At 39.8% G+C, this 12,463-nt stretch overlaps 1 protein-coding gene and 1 long non-coding RNA gene across 4 annotated transcripts in view; both read left to right on the top strand.

Annotated features, from left to right (window-relative positions):
* The window catches only part of LOC149174147 (uncharacterized), a 151,197-nt gene that overhangs the window by 88,565 nt on the left and 50,169 nt on the right, over positions 1–12,463 (top strand). The gene's annotated exons all lie outside the window — the stretch shown is intronic.
* On the top strand, positions 9,723–10,633 carry LOC149174148 (uncharacterized). Its single transcript, XR_016257907.1, has 2 exons — positions 9,723–10,149; positions 10,269–10,633. It is a non-coding gene; the product is annotated as an uncharacterized LOC149174148 (long non-coding RNA).

Genomic DNA, 12,463 nt, shown 5'->3' with positions numbered 1-12,463 from the left:
CTGTTCCGGCAGTTCCCGGCAGTTTCGGCAGTTCCCGGCAATTTCGGCTTCTGCCCTCTGCGTCAGCTTTCCTGGCTGCTGCGCTGATCCTCCCAACGCTATCTCTACCTCTCTGCTTCTGTATTCATTGCCCCTCCGCTGCAACTCTGATCATTCTCTTGACTTCCTCAGCAAACCGTGCCCCAGAAAGTCGAAATCTTGATCAACTTGGTGTGTTCTCTAAGTGACCCTAAAGCCTCCTCTTATATTTTCTCGTTGACAAATCAACAGCCGAGATTAAGTTCCTAATCAACGGCTAAGATTAGATCTGGCTTGATCCATGACTTTTGGACCATTCTAACACAGTTTTATATTAATTCACATTAATATTTTATTTTCCCTAAGTTTAGATTTAGGGACTCCATTAAAAATATTAATTATTTTAATATCTCCCAAACTGTTTAGAATCTGCCCAAACCATTTCTGGGTATTGGAGATCTTATGTGCCTTAGCCTGTCCACCAAATTTCTTGGCTAGAGCACATCCGATGCTACCCCAAATCAACAAATGATAGAACAGTTAATTGCCTTTACTATTAACATAGATGTATATTTATAATACATTCTTGTGACTGTTGGATTCATCTTCCAATGTCTCTTGGGCTCCTTTGGCCATTCAACTCCCACACCGTAACCCTTGGCGGATTAGGTGTCCAACATTCCCCTCCTTAATTCTAAGGGGTATGTATGAGTCCAAGAAGAGAGTTGTAATACAAAATGTGCAAAAAATACATGGCAGCACTAGGCTGAATGTGCTCTTTGAAATGTTGGCATGAGGGGGTGGTTTAAGGATTACCACCAACACTAGAACGCATAGTGCAGTTCTCAGAACCCTTCCAAATCTAGCACGAAGCTGAAGTCTTTTGTTAGAGGAAGTGCTCGTAATGCTTTGAAGAGGGAGACCTTCAACCTGGAAAAGGGAGGTCTGCAACCTGCGGTGGTTTAAGGATGACCAACAACTCCGGAATGCTTAATGCAATTCCTGGAACTCTTCTGGAAGTTGAAGTCTTCTGCTAGAGGAAGTGTCCCCAATTCTTTGAAGAGGGAGAAGCTCAACCTGAAAAGGGAGGTCTCAACCTCGCATAGATGGTTTGAGGCTAACCACCAACCAAAGGCATGCTCAGGGGCATGTTTGTCTCTGGCTACAACTCTGAATCTGGTATTGCAGGTTGTGGCTCAAGCTCGCTTGATGTGGCTTTGAAGCTTGTAGGTGACCATCACTTCCCCCCCTACCAGATATAAGGTGAGAAGATGGAGAAAACTCAACTGCAAGACTTTTCAATACTCTAGAAGAAATTCTGATATATGACTGAAATATCTTCTTGTCTGTTGAAGTCCATTGCCAAGAAGCGATCCATCCAAGATGAATCTTTGTTCTTGCAGGAGGCTTGTTTTTATAGCATCTGTGTGGAGAATGACTACATTGACCACAATGCTTGCACGGATGAAGATCAAAACAATGATCTTTCAAATGGCCAACTTGGTCACAATGTTGGCATTTAACAACTTTTGGTTGTGAATGTGGAGGAGCAGAATCTAGAATAGGTGAAGGTGAACCGCCATGAAGAAACCCAACACTTTGAAATTGAATGGGCTTGGAATACTCTGGAATATGAAAGGATGCCTCCTTGTCATATCCAAGCCCTGTTCTGTGCTTGTTGTGGACAAGCTCTTCCCAAGGTCTGATGATTTGCTTGGGAAGTGCAGGCTGAATTTCTGCTGCTTCATTGGGCACTGGATTTGAATCAACTTGCTTCTTATGGGGGTCTGTTTCAATGTTCTGAACAGAAACAGGGTCAAAATGATGACTCCACTGTTGCAATTCTTCTCGCTGAAGCTGAGATTCTCGCTGCAAAAATTCAATCTTATCCTGTGCATTTTGCAGAGAGATTTGAATATCTGTGAGAGTGTCTTTGCTGACTTTCGTGGTACCAGACTCAACAATGAAGAGTATGAGTGTATCTAGAACCTTTAATAACTCAGTAATTCCATCCATTTAGTTAACAACTCACGTTCAACAAATGGGAAAAATGTTAAGAAACCAAATGTATAGTGTTGTTGCAAATCCACATCAGAACAATATGCCAATCAACAATAGTTTCCAACCACCAATTGTTGCACTACAAAATGATAATGCTTAGAGAAATAAAATGGGAAAGTGGTGACAAATCTTCTAAGGACTGTTCTTCAATAATAGACTTAAGCTACAAAAGGGCTTATTAGATTGATAGTTTTAATAGGAAATACTATCTCCAAAAATATGAGTGTCCTTCACCTATGAGCAACTCGACTATTAATATGATGTTAAGGACAACTTTAACATGCCCTTATACCAAGGATTGCTAGGGCCTTTTCTCCACTCGAATAACCTTTCCCTCTAAGTTTAGTCGACACTGCAACTCTTATGTGTGTTGGCAACTCCATTGTTTGACCCAGCTTAATGATATTAGAACCATGAGGTGTTCCTGTCTAAGTATTAAACGATGCAACAAATTTTGACATGAACTAAGTCATACCAATATTATAATGGATTCAACCAAGAGCGATTCCAAGCATACGAGCAGGTGTCATTGCATTGGAAAAGAAAACTCACAATAGACAGTATGGAAACTATGTAGAGGATCTTCAGTGACAGGTCCAAAAAAATACATAACCATTCAAGATTCTAGATCATACGCTGCTCATCAAGAAACGAACACCAAAGCTGACCATGCTGCTCCAAATCTCATATGTGCAGTGGAGAATTCTGTGAAGCATCTTGAACCATTTGACACGACTCTGGTAGAGTACACAAGTTATGCCGACACACATCAACAATACCTGGTCACTACATGCTGTATTGGGAACTTGGTTTCAACAACTACAACAAAGAAGTTGCAGTCTCAATTCCCGTATCTGTGTTTGAAGATCGCTGTTTGGCTGTGGAATAATCACTGAATTATGTGTATCGCTAGGGTAGAGTGGCAAAATCCATTGAACAGGGAATTGATGGATTATACTCTCAGCCAAGGGGCATCCATCAATCAATACAAAGTGCCCCGATGCATGAAGTGTAGTCCAGCTGTGGCTAGTGTTGTATATCTGATTACTTCAAACCCAAAATCACAGGTGTTGTTGTAGACAAACTTGAGTTGAAGGAGGCTTATTTCAGGGGAAGGAGATTGGCAGGGACAACTCTATCTATGCTCGAAAGCTACTGTGAATTTGTCCTAGAAAAGAAAAATTCCAAAAGGGAAACAATTTCTACTAAAGGCTTAACCTCAGGAAAAGTGGGTTGGATACTTGGAATGCAACTGCATCTTTTCAGAATATAACTTACTGGAATCATGACACCATCCCATCGGAAAGTGACACATTTAATTGTTGTTTCCATTGGTTTGGGGTTGCAAATGCTATTCACAAATCTATTACCGCCGCTGAGGTTGCTTCCAAGACTTGTGAAAATGGAACAAAAAATGTAGGTGCTGCATGCAGGCAAAAGAGGAAATCCAATAAAAGATGTTGATATTGATGAATGTGCTTTGCAATTTCAAAACACTTTTGTCAGCCGACTCACCTTTCCCAAAGGGTTCAAAAACCATTTTGATTACTTAGCTGTATTTAAGGCCCAATTTTTACTGTGCGTAGGAGCCACCATTCAACCAACGCCGAAAATATGGACGAACACAACTGGGAATTGGTGTATTAACTAGCCTACGTTAATGTCAGACATTCAATAAAACTAACGCGTAGGACAAAGAGCTTTAATTTATCTTCAAAGAAATTCAGTGGTGCAGGTCAGTGAAACAGTGCGCCGTAAAAAATACGCAAGCACACAACAATGGCAGTTCTGACATGCAGGAAGGCAGGCCGCAAAACTGACATTTACAGAGTCCACAAAACAAGTGGCTCAAATTAGAGCAAGGAAAGAATTTTCCTGCAGCTCTGATACCATGTTAGACACACATGGAATCCGAAGAGACATGAATGATAGAACAGTTAATTGCTTTTACTATTAGCATAGATGTATATTTATAATACATTCTTGTTCTAACGTCTCTTGGACTCCTTTGACCGTTCAAATCCCACACCTTAACCCTTGGCGTATTTGGTGTCCAACAATCATTGGTGCGGACTAATCTTAGGATGTATGTGTTTGCTAGACACTCTCTTTCAGCTAGAAGCAACGCTGGAAAGAATGGGTTCTGAACCAGTTGTCTCATATATAGAAAAACCATATACATATTGGAGCAACATTCATACTTGTAGATTTGTTACCTATTGCATGCAGAGTTATGGATTTTTTTTTTTGGCATGGACTTCAGAGAGTGATTGGTCACGACCACTCTTTGCCATTGATGTCAAAGGGGGAGGTAAGTAAACGCAGATGGAGGCAAAAGAAGAGATGGAATAGTTGTGTTGCCATCAATGCCAAAGGGGGAGAATGTTGGTAATGTTGACATTGATGTCAAATGGTCATGTTAAGGAAACTTGATATCATTAAGTTGGTTGATTAGTGTTGATGTCATCGTTGCAAGATTGCTTGGAATGCAAAGGCTGAAAGTGATGTGAAGTGCAAAGGCTAAAACATTGATAAATATGTTGATTGAATTGGAAAATGGCTCATGACATAGCTGTTTGGAAAATGTATACTTTTATTAATCATTAACAAGTAATTGGTACAAATCTGGAAAATGTAACCAATACAAACTAAGAAGTTTCAAGATTTGTCTTATACAATCATTGTTGCTGGTCCATTTTATTGCAACTTTATTTCATATTACAAAATTCTGATTTTCAACATTGAAAATGAAGAGACAGATTGTGAACAGTCTTGGAAGACCAAGAGACAACTTCTCATTTCATATTCTTGTAGAGAATACAAACAGCTAACAAGCCATGCTTATAAAATATACATTGTTGAATGGAAAGAGAACTTTTGATGTTAAGCAGTTTGTATGAGAGCAGCAGAAGAGGAACATAATTGAAGAGGAGAAGCTGAGACGATGTGCAGTGGACTTGACAACAAAAATTCATATCAGGTAACCATAACTCTTGACTTGGTATTGTGATTGAAAGATTGCAGTCTCTTTTCAAGTTGTAGCTTGATAAAGAACAAGTTGTAGCCTGTTGAGGTAGGAGCCTCCTGTGGGTTGTAGCCTGCGGAAATTTGTGGGAGTTGGAGCTTCCTTTGAGGTAAGAGCCTACAAAAAATTGATGTAATGATGAAGTAGGATCTTGCCTTCACATCACTTTCAACCAAAAATTCATGGTTTTCTCCCTTATGGGTTTCCACTTATATCTGGTTGCCTCCATGTGTTGTTTCTTGAATATTGTGTGAATGCTCTTGAATTTTGAGTAAGTATATTTGCAAATGTCTCTCTTTGGTAACTGCAAAAGGAAACCATAAATAATTGAGTATATACATAAATCATGAGCTGCATAAAAAGAAAGTTAAGTTGAGCAAAAATTAAGTTTAAAATTATTGATTCACCCTCCCCTCAGTGATTTCCAAACATAAATATCAGAGACAACAACAAAAGAGGACATGGGAGAAAGAATTTTAGATGAAGGCGGGGTAGACGAAATCAGATAGAAATATTAGATCTGCATTGTGTCCATTGTGGAAGAAATGGACATGAAGCGAAAATATGCAGAATTCCATGGGAGAAGATCAAAGAACAAGAAGAAAAAGACAAAGACAAAACTTCAAAACCAGTAAAAGTCAATGCACCAAAATATGCTCACTATGTTGTTGCTCACTGTAATATTGGTTTGCATGAGGATGTGTTTAACACAGTGAAACAGGAATCGGCGATTCTGCCGATTAATCGCGATTCCCAATCGGCTCGGCCACGAAACGAGTAGAGTCGAATCTTCCGGAGTCAAATCGGCTCGGCCACGAAACGAGTAGAGTCGAATCTTCCGGAGTCAAATCGCGTTGACCGAGTTTGACTCGTGGTCAATGCGATTTTGACTCGTGCGTCAGCCGATTATTCCGACTCTGCGTTTTTTTTCTGAGTCGTGCCAAAATTTTTGGGTTTCGAGTTTATCGGTTCTGGGTTTCTATTTATGGCATTGATCACTCCCGCGTCCAGCGTCCATACTCCCGCGTCCAGCGTCCAGCGTCCATACTCCCGCGTCCAGCGTCCAGCGTCCATACTCCCGCGTCCAGTGTACAGTCGACACCACCGCAGAGCCTGTGCATTCGACTGTCGACGCCGCATTCAGCATTGTTGAGAATCGATAAAGCGTTAACCTGCGTGAGCCTTCAGGTAAACCGTAACAATCTTGGAATTGTGCACGTAAAGCGATAACTCAGATCGAGAACCCTACGTCTCTTCATCCATTCATTTTTCTCCTTTTCTCAGTTCGAACTTCGTTTAGTGTTCATAACAGATTTTGGAGGCTGAAGCTTTGAACCTGGTTTCCTGGTAAACCGTAAGACTATTTTCCAAAGCCTCGTTGAAATTTAAAGTTTGGTTCTGAGAAATCGTTGCGAGAGCCATTGGTTTATTCATGAGTATCGGGTTTTTAGTAAACTGCAATAGAAGCATCTCTGTATTCTAAAAGTTTTGGGCACAATATGGTAAAATGTTTGATTCATGTTAATTTTGTAGTCGTTGGGGTTGAAGTTCATGGGTTGACCACTTAGCGGCCTCTATTTAAATTCCTCCTCGAGTCACGCATGACTCTGCAATTTACGTGCCTTTACGTGCCTTATATTCACACAATCAAAAGAAGCTTCCTATTGTGCCATGACCCCTGTACATTCCTAAAAGCCGAATTATAGCAACTATTCTTCAAACCATATGGCAAATGGCCATCAGTTGATGACTCTTGGACCTCCAGTCTGTCAAACAAATTAGGATCTACAAGGAAATCGGGTCTGTCCTCCTCACTCAACAAGGCTACATCTTCAGACATCAGTTCTGCATTGCAGATAATTTTCCTTACATATTCAAGCTCGTGATCTTCAATACAGGCAGGCTGAGTTTCTGCCAAACCAATTAAGGAAGGATCAATCTTGTGCAATCTTGAAATATCTAGAATTGCACCCATTATCTTATCACTTTCTACAACTTCCAAGTTTGCAGAAGAAGCAGAATCACGTAATTCTGCATCAACATCCAGTTCTTGGTGCCCAAGTGTCATGCAGAGTCGGCCAGTTCTGTTCTGGAATCTGAACGGATGAGCATAAGAATTGCAACTTGTCATCTGGTATCAAAGATTGACAAATTATCAGTACAAAGACAAGGACTTGGATGGAAATTGTAATAAGCACAATATTTCCACAGTTAAATCAGACAATAATCTAGTATTTCATGAAAACAAAGATTACTTCTGGCCAATCTCCTTGATATGTCTATGAATGTTTAACCATGGTTGTGGAGTGATTTAGCTATGCAACTGGATAAACCACAAATAAGAAAATGTCAAGGTTGCTTACCATGTGTACCACCCAAACTCTCTGCTGAGTAACAACTTTCATTCGAGAAAGAAGCTTCTAATATGGATACTGGACTAGGCTGGTCACAGTCCTCGCTGCAAACAGTCCCTGTAGCACCTTCAAAGTTATATGTTTTAACTTTCATGAGCTTTGAATGCATGGAAAGATTGAGAAAAATCCATGCTTGCTTCCACATTTCTGTTTTGTCGAATCTGTCCTTGTTGTCCCTTGCCATATTACAACAAATTACTACAAAAAAATTTCTATGTGTTCACTGACATCTGTCTTCATTTAATTTTTTAAATTTCTAGCATATTTTAAACTTTTGGATAATTTTTAAATTTGATTTTTTGTTGTCTTTCACAGGAGCCACAAATTAAATAGAAGCCAGACTCCAAATCTTAACAGAAGCCACAAATTAAACACAAGTTCAAAGCAACAACAATGCCGAGAGAGCGGGACTTTGCTTGGGCTTATTGTGACAAGATTCCCAGAAAATCCTTGCTCCTTTGTAAATTTTGCAAAAAGGAATGCAGTGGAGGCATTTATAGATTCAAGTTCCACCTTGCAAAAATACCTGGCCATGATATAGGTCTTTGCGGCAAAGTTGACGAGAATGTCCAATACCAAGCAGCCTTGGCCCTTGATATGTTAGAGCAGCATAATGCCAAGAAAGCAAAGCAAAATGCTGAAATAGGAAATGTTGGAGTTGATACTTTTTCTGCCACTAGCCCCATGTCACCTCAATCTGTTGAATCCTCAATGCCGTTCCCAAGTTTTCCACACATGCCTCCAAGGCCAAGTCAAACTCAAAGCCATGCCAGTCCTTCAACAGCAACTCCTTCCTTCAACAGTGGAGGTGGAAACATAAACACCTTTTTTGCTCCCCGCACAAAACCCGGTTCCCAACCTACCTTGGATGGCACTGGTTGGAAAAAAAATATCCATAGTCAAGCAAGGAAGGCCATTGCTAACTTTTGGTACTATTCTGACATACCTTTCCACTGTGCCAGAAGTCCTTATTGGCAAGCTATGATTGATGCAATTGCTGCTGCAGGTCCAGGGTTCAAAGCCCCTACATCAGAGAGCCTTAGGACAGATATGTTGTTAGAGAGTGTTGAAGATGTCATGCTTGTGCTAGCTGAGTTTCGTTCATCATGGGTAGAAACAGGGTGCACCATCATGAGTGATGGATGGACAGATCAGAGGAATAGAACTTTAATAAATTTCCTTGTATCTTGTCCCGCAGGCACAATGTTTCTCAAGTCAGTGGATGCTTCAGATAAGGTTAAGACTGCCCAACTTATCTGTGAAATGATGGAGGAAGTCGTTCAAGAAGTGGGAGAAGAAAATGTTGTACAAATTGTCACCGATAATGCAGCGAATTATATGGCTGCTGGTAGACTTTTTGAGATGAGGCACCCCACTATTTTTTGGACCTCTTGTGCTGCCCATTGCATAGATTTAATGCTTGAGGACATTGGTAAGCTTCATTGGATACATGAGGTTGTGGAGAAGGCAAAATCCATAACCAAATACCTATACAACCACACTATTGTCCTAAACACTATGAGAATATACACTGAAGGTAAAGAAATTGTTCGACTTGCAGTGACTAGATTTGCAACAAATTTCATATCTTTGCAATCTGTGGTGGAGCAAAAGATAAATCTGAAGAGGATGTTCTTGGGACCTGAGTGGATGGGATCTAAACATTCCAAGACCCCTGAAGGCATCGAAATTGCTGCACTTGTGTTTAATGATGGCTTCTGGAAAGATGCTGAAGAGATTATTGCTGTGACGGAGTCCCTTGTTAGAGTTCTCAGGTACTTTTAGTCTTTTAACTTTTTCATTTTTTAAATTTCATTTCAAGCTTCTTTTTATTTACAATGTTTCATATTTCTTTAAATTTGAATGCTTGAACTTTCAGGATGGTTGATGGTGACAAACCCGCTATGGGTTACATTTATGAGGCGATGGATCTCGCAAAGGAGGCCATCAAAAGAAGATATGGGGATGATGAGACAAAGTATATGCCTCTTTGGGACATTATAGATGCACGTTGGGATAGGCAATTGCATTCCCCCTTACATGTTGCTGGGTACTTCTTAAACCCACAATATTTTTATGATAAGAGCAAATTTAATGAGGATGGGGAGGTTGGCAGAGGACTTATGACATGCTTGGAAAGGTGCTTCCCTGATCTAGAACAACAAAGTCGTGTCTTTTCCCAACTACAATATTATAGGGCACCATCTAAATTGTTTGCCTATACCAGTGCTATAAGACAAAGGTCAAAGATGTTGCCAGGTACCCAGCTTGAAGGCTTCATCAATTCATTAAATTTGTTTAAACTTTATTTTGTATGTTAAATGTTTTATTAAATTTTCTTTTCTTTTTAAGTTTTTACTATTTACTAATTTGGTACTTCTAGTCTTCTACTCACAAACCCTTACCACTTGCTAGGTCTTTGGTGGCAAAACTTTGGTAGTGATACGCCAGATTTGAAGAGATTTGCCATTCGAATCTTAAACCAAGCATGCAGTGCTTCAGGTTGTGAACGCAACTGGAGCATGTTTGAGAAAATACATTCTAAGAAGCGCAACCGATTGACACAAAAGCGCTTGAATGACCTTGTATTTGTCCATTACAATCTACGACTTCGCAACAAACAAATACAAGGTGAGATTCGAGAGCTTGAATTTGAAGGTTTCATAATCTAGTTCGTACTTTAAAAGTTTAAAGTTCAAACTTCAAAGTGAAATTTTAATTCACATTTCAATGTCTCATGATAATGACAGGTATTGATCATTCACCAATCAACCTTGAAGAGTTAGATTTGCAAGCTACAAATGCGGCAGAATGGGTTCAATTAGATGAGCCTCCTCTTTTCAGCCTTCATGACTTGGAGAACTTTGAGAGTCAAGCAAGCGAAGGAGTGGGAGGAATCGCTTCTAGTTCTCACTCTTAAGAGTCTTAGACTCTTAGTTGTTGATTTTTTTCTGATTAGTATGCAGTTTTTAACTTTTTTGTAAACTTTTAGAAGCATATGCTTCTAAGGACTCAAGACTCAGTGCTTTGGATCATGTGTGGACTCATAACATATATGAGATACTTATTTATTCATGATATTTTGGACATCTATTGATATTATGCATTGTTTGGACATACCTTTACCCAATATTAATGAAAAATGGTTTTTTTTAATTCAATATATGTGTATATTTTTATTTAATGAATTTGCCGATTTTTTCCCGATTTTTTCCCGATCCGATTAAAACTCTTCGCTCTTTTGCCTCGCCGATTTATTGCTGATTCCGAGTCTGGTAACATTGGTTTAACATTGCATCTGCTTCTTGGAGAGACACATGGATGCTTGACACAGGTGCCCGTTGCCACATGATGTTTCAGAGAGAAGCCTTCAAACAATTTGATGAGAACATAGATGGTGTAGTATACTTTGCTGACAGGTCTAGTCTTAAGTCTTCAGGGATTGGAACAATTAGATTGACACTGACCAAACTTTCAGATTATGTCCTACATGATGTTCTCTATCTTCCTCAGTTACGGAGGAACCTACCTACTATCCCTTGTGCATGTATGTCAACAAGGTCATTCCATCCACATTTTTGATGGAAAAGTTGAGATAAGGAGGTCTTTCAACAATAAGGTCATGATGAATAGAGAGGAAGAAGACAGGTTGTTGAAGCTAAAGGGGACATCTGCATCTTCTGCACAACATTTAGGCCATCTCGCTTAGTAGAATGAAGGTACAATGTCTTCAACTTTTCTATGGCATGCTAGTTTTGGACATATTAATTATGATAGTCTTTGTTTGATGAAGAAGAATGGTGTTTCTTGTCTTCCAACTTGTTGTCGCTCAGATTGTACAGGTACTGCGACAACGACTCAGGTTGAGGGCTGTCACTTTAATTCCCAACCTCTCCGTTCTAGCTGTTTCCCAACAACATGTTGATTTTTGGGTAGCATCAAATGTGCTATAGCCATGAAATTTGGTGGAAAGACTAAGGCACATGAGATCTCCAAGACCCAGAAATCGTTTGGAGAAATTCCACCGGGGTGAAGAGTTATTAAAATAATTACTATTTTTAACGAGTTCCTAAGTCTAAGCTTAGGAAAATAAAAATATTAATATGCATTAATAAAATATGGGTGAGAAAGTTCTAAGAGACATGGATCAAGCCAGTTCTAATCTTAGTCGTTGATTAGGGACTTAATCTCGACCATTGATTCGTCAACAAGAAAAGTATAAGAGGAGGCTTGAGGGTTAGTTGGAGACACACCAAATGATCAAAAAATTCGATTTTATGGGGCAAGGTTTGCTGAGAAAATCGAGTTAGTGATCAAAGTTTTAGTGAGGGGCAGTTCAACAAGGGATTTTCATCCGAGGCTGAAAAATACATAGCAGAGGCCAGCGTTGTTGACGCAGAGGGCCAAAGGGCTGATGCAGGGACTCCCAGGGCTGACGCAGACCCATCCGAGGTGACGCAGAGCTAGCGTGAGGCAGAGAGGGGCTGACAGTCCAGAGAGAGGCTTACGCTAGGGTTTCTGGGGTAGATTTGTGCTGAGTAGCTGCCAGAAGGATTATCCGAGGTTTCGGCCAGGAGATTTGTCAGAAACTGAGAGGTATTACTGCTAAGGAAATTCTCTGTTGGGTAGGCCAGTTTCGGCACCTAGATTGTACTTTGATATTGCTTAATAAAAAAACCCTCAGATAGGTGCACCGGTTTTTCCACATTGGGTTTTTTCGGGGACATTAGTCCAAAAATAATGGTGTCATATGGTGTGTTTGTTTCTGTTTTTTTTAGTTGCTGATTTGTAATATGTTGAGCATGCACTAATATTTATTTTCAGTATTTACATTGTAAATAACTTGTTAAGGAAAATAACAAGTAGGTAGGAATAAATCAGATAAAGTGCATGGAGGGTTTCTAAGTAAGTAAATTTAGAAACTTCAACATAACCTTCCTCTTAA

The sequence above is a fragment of the Pinus tabuliformis genome, chromosome 4_1 (genome assembly GCF_031772625.1).
Source record: "Pinus tabuliformis cultivar Carrire ecotype Pingquan chromosome 4_1, CPIR1, whole genome shotgun sequence".
Classification (NCBI taxonomy): domain Eukaryota; kingdom Viridiplantae; phylum Streptophyta; class Pinopsida; order Pinales; family Pinaceae; genus Pinus; species Pinus tabuliformis.
This window is presented reverse-complemented; position numbering and strand designations above follow the sequence as displayed.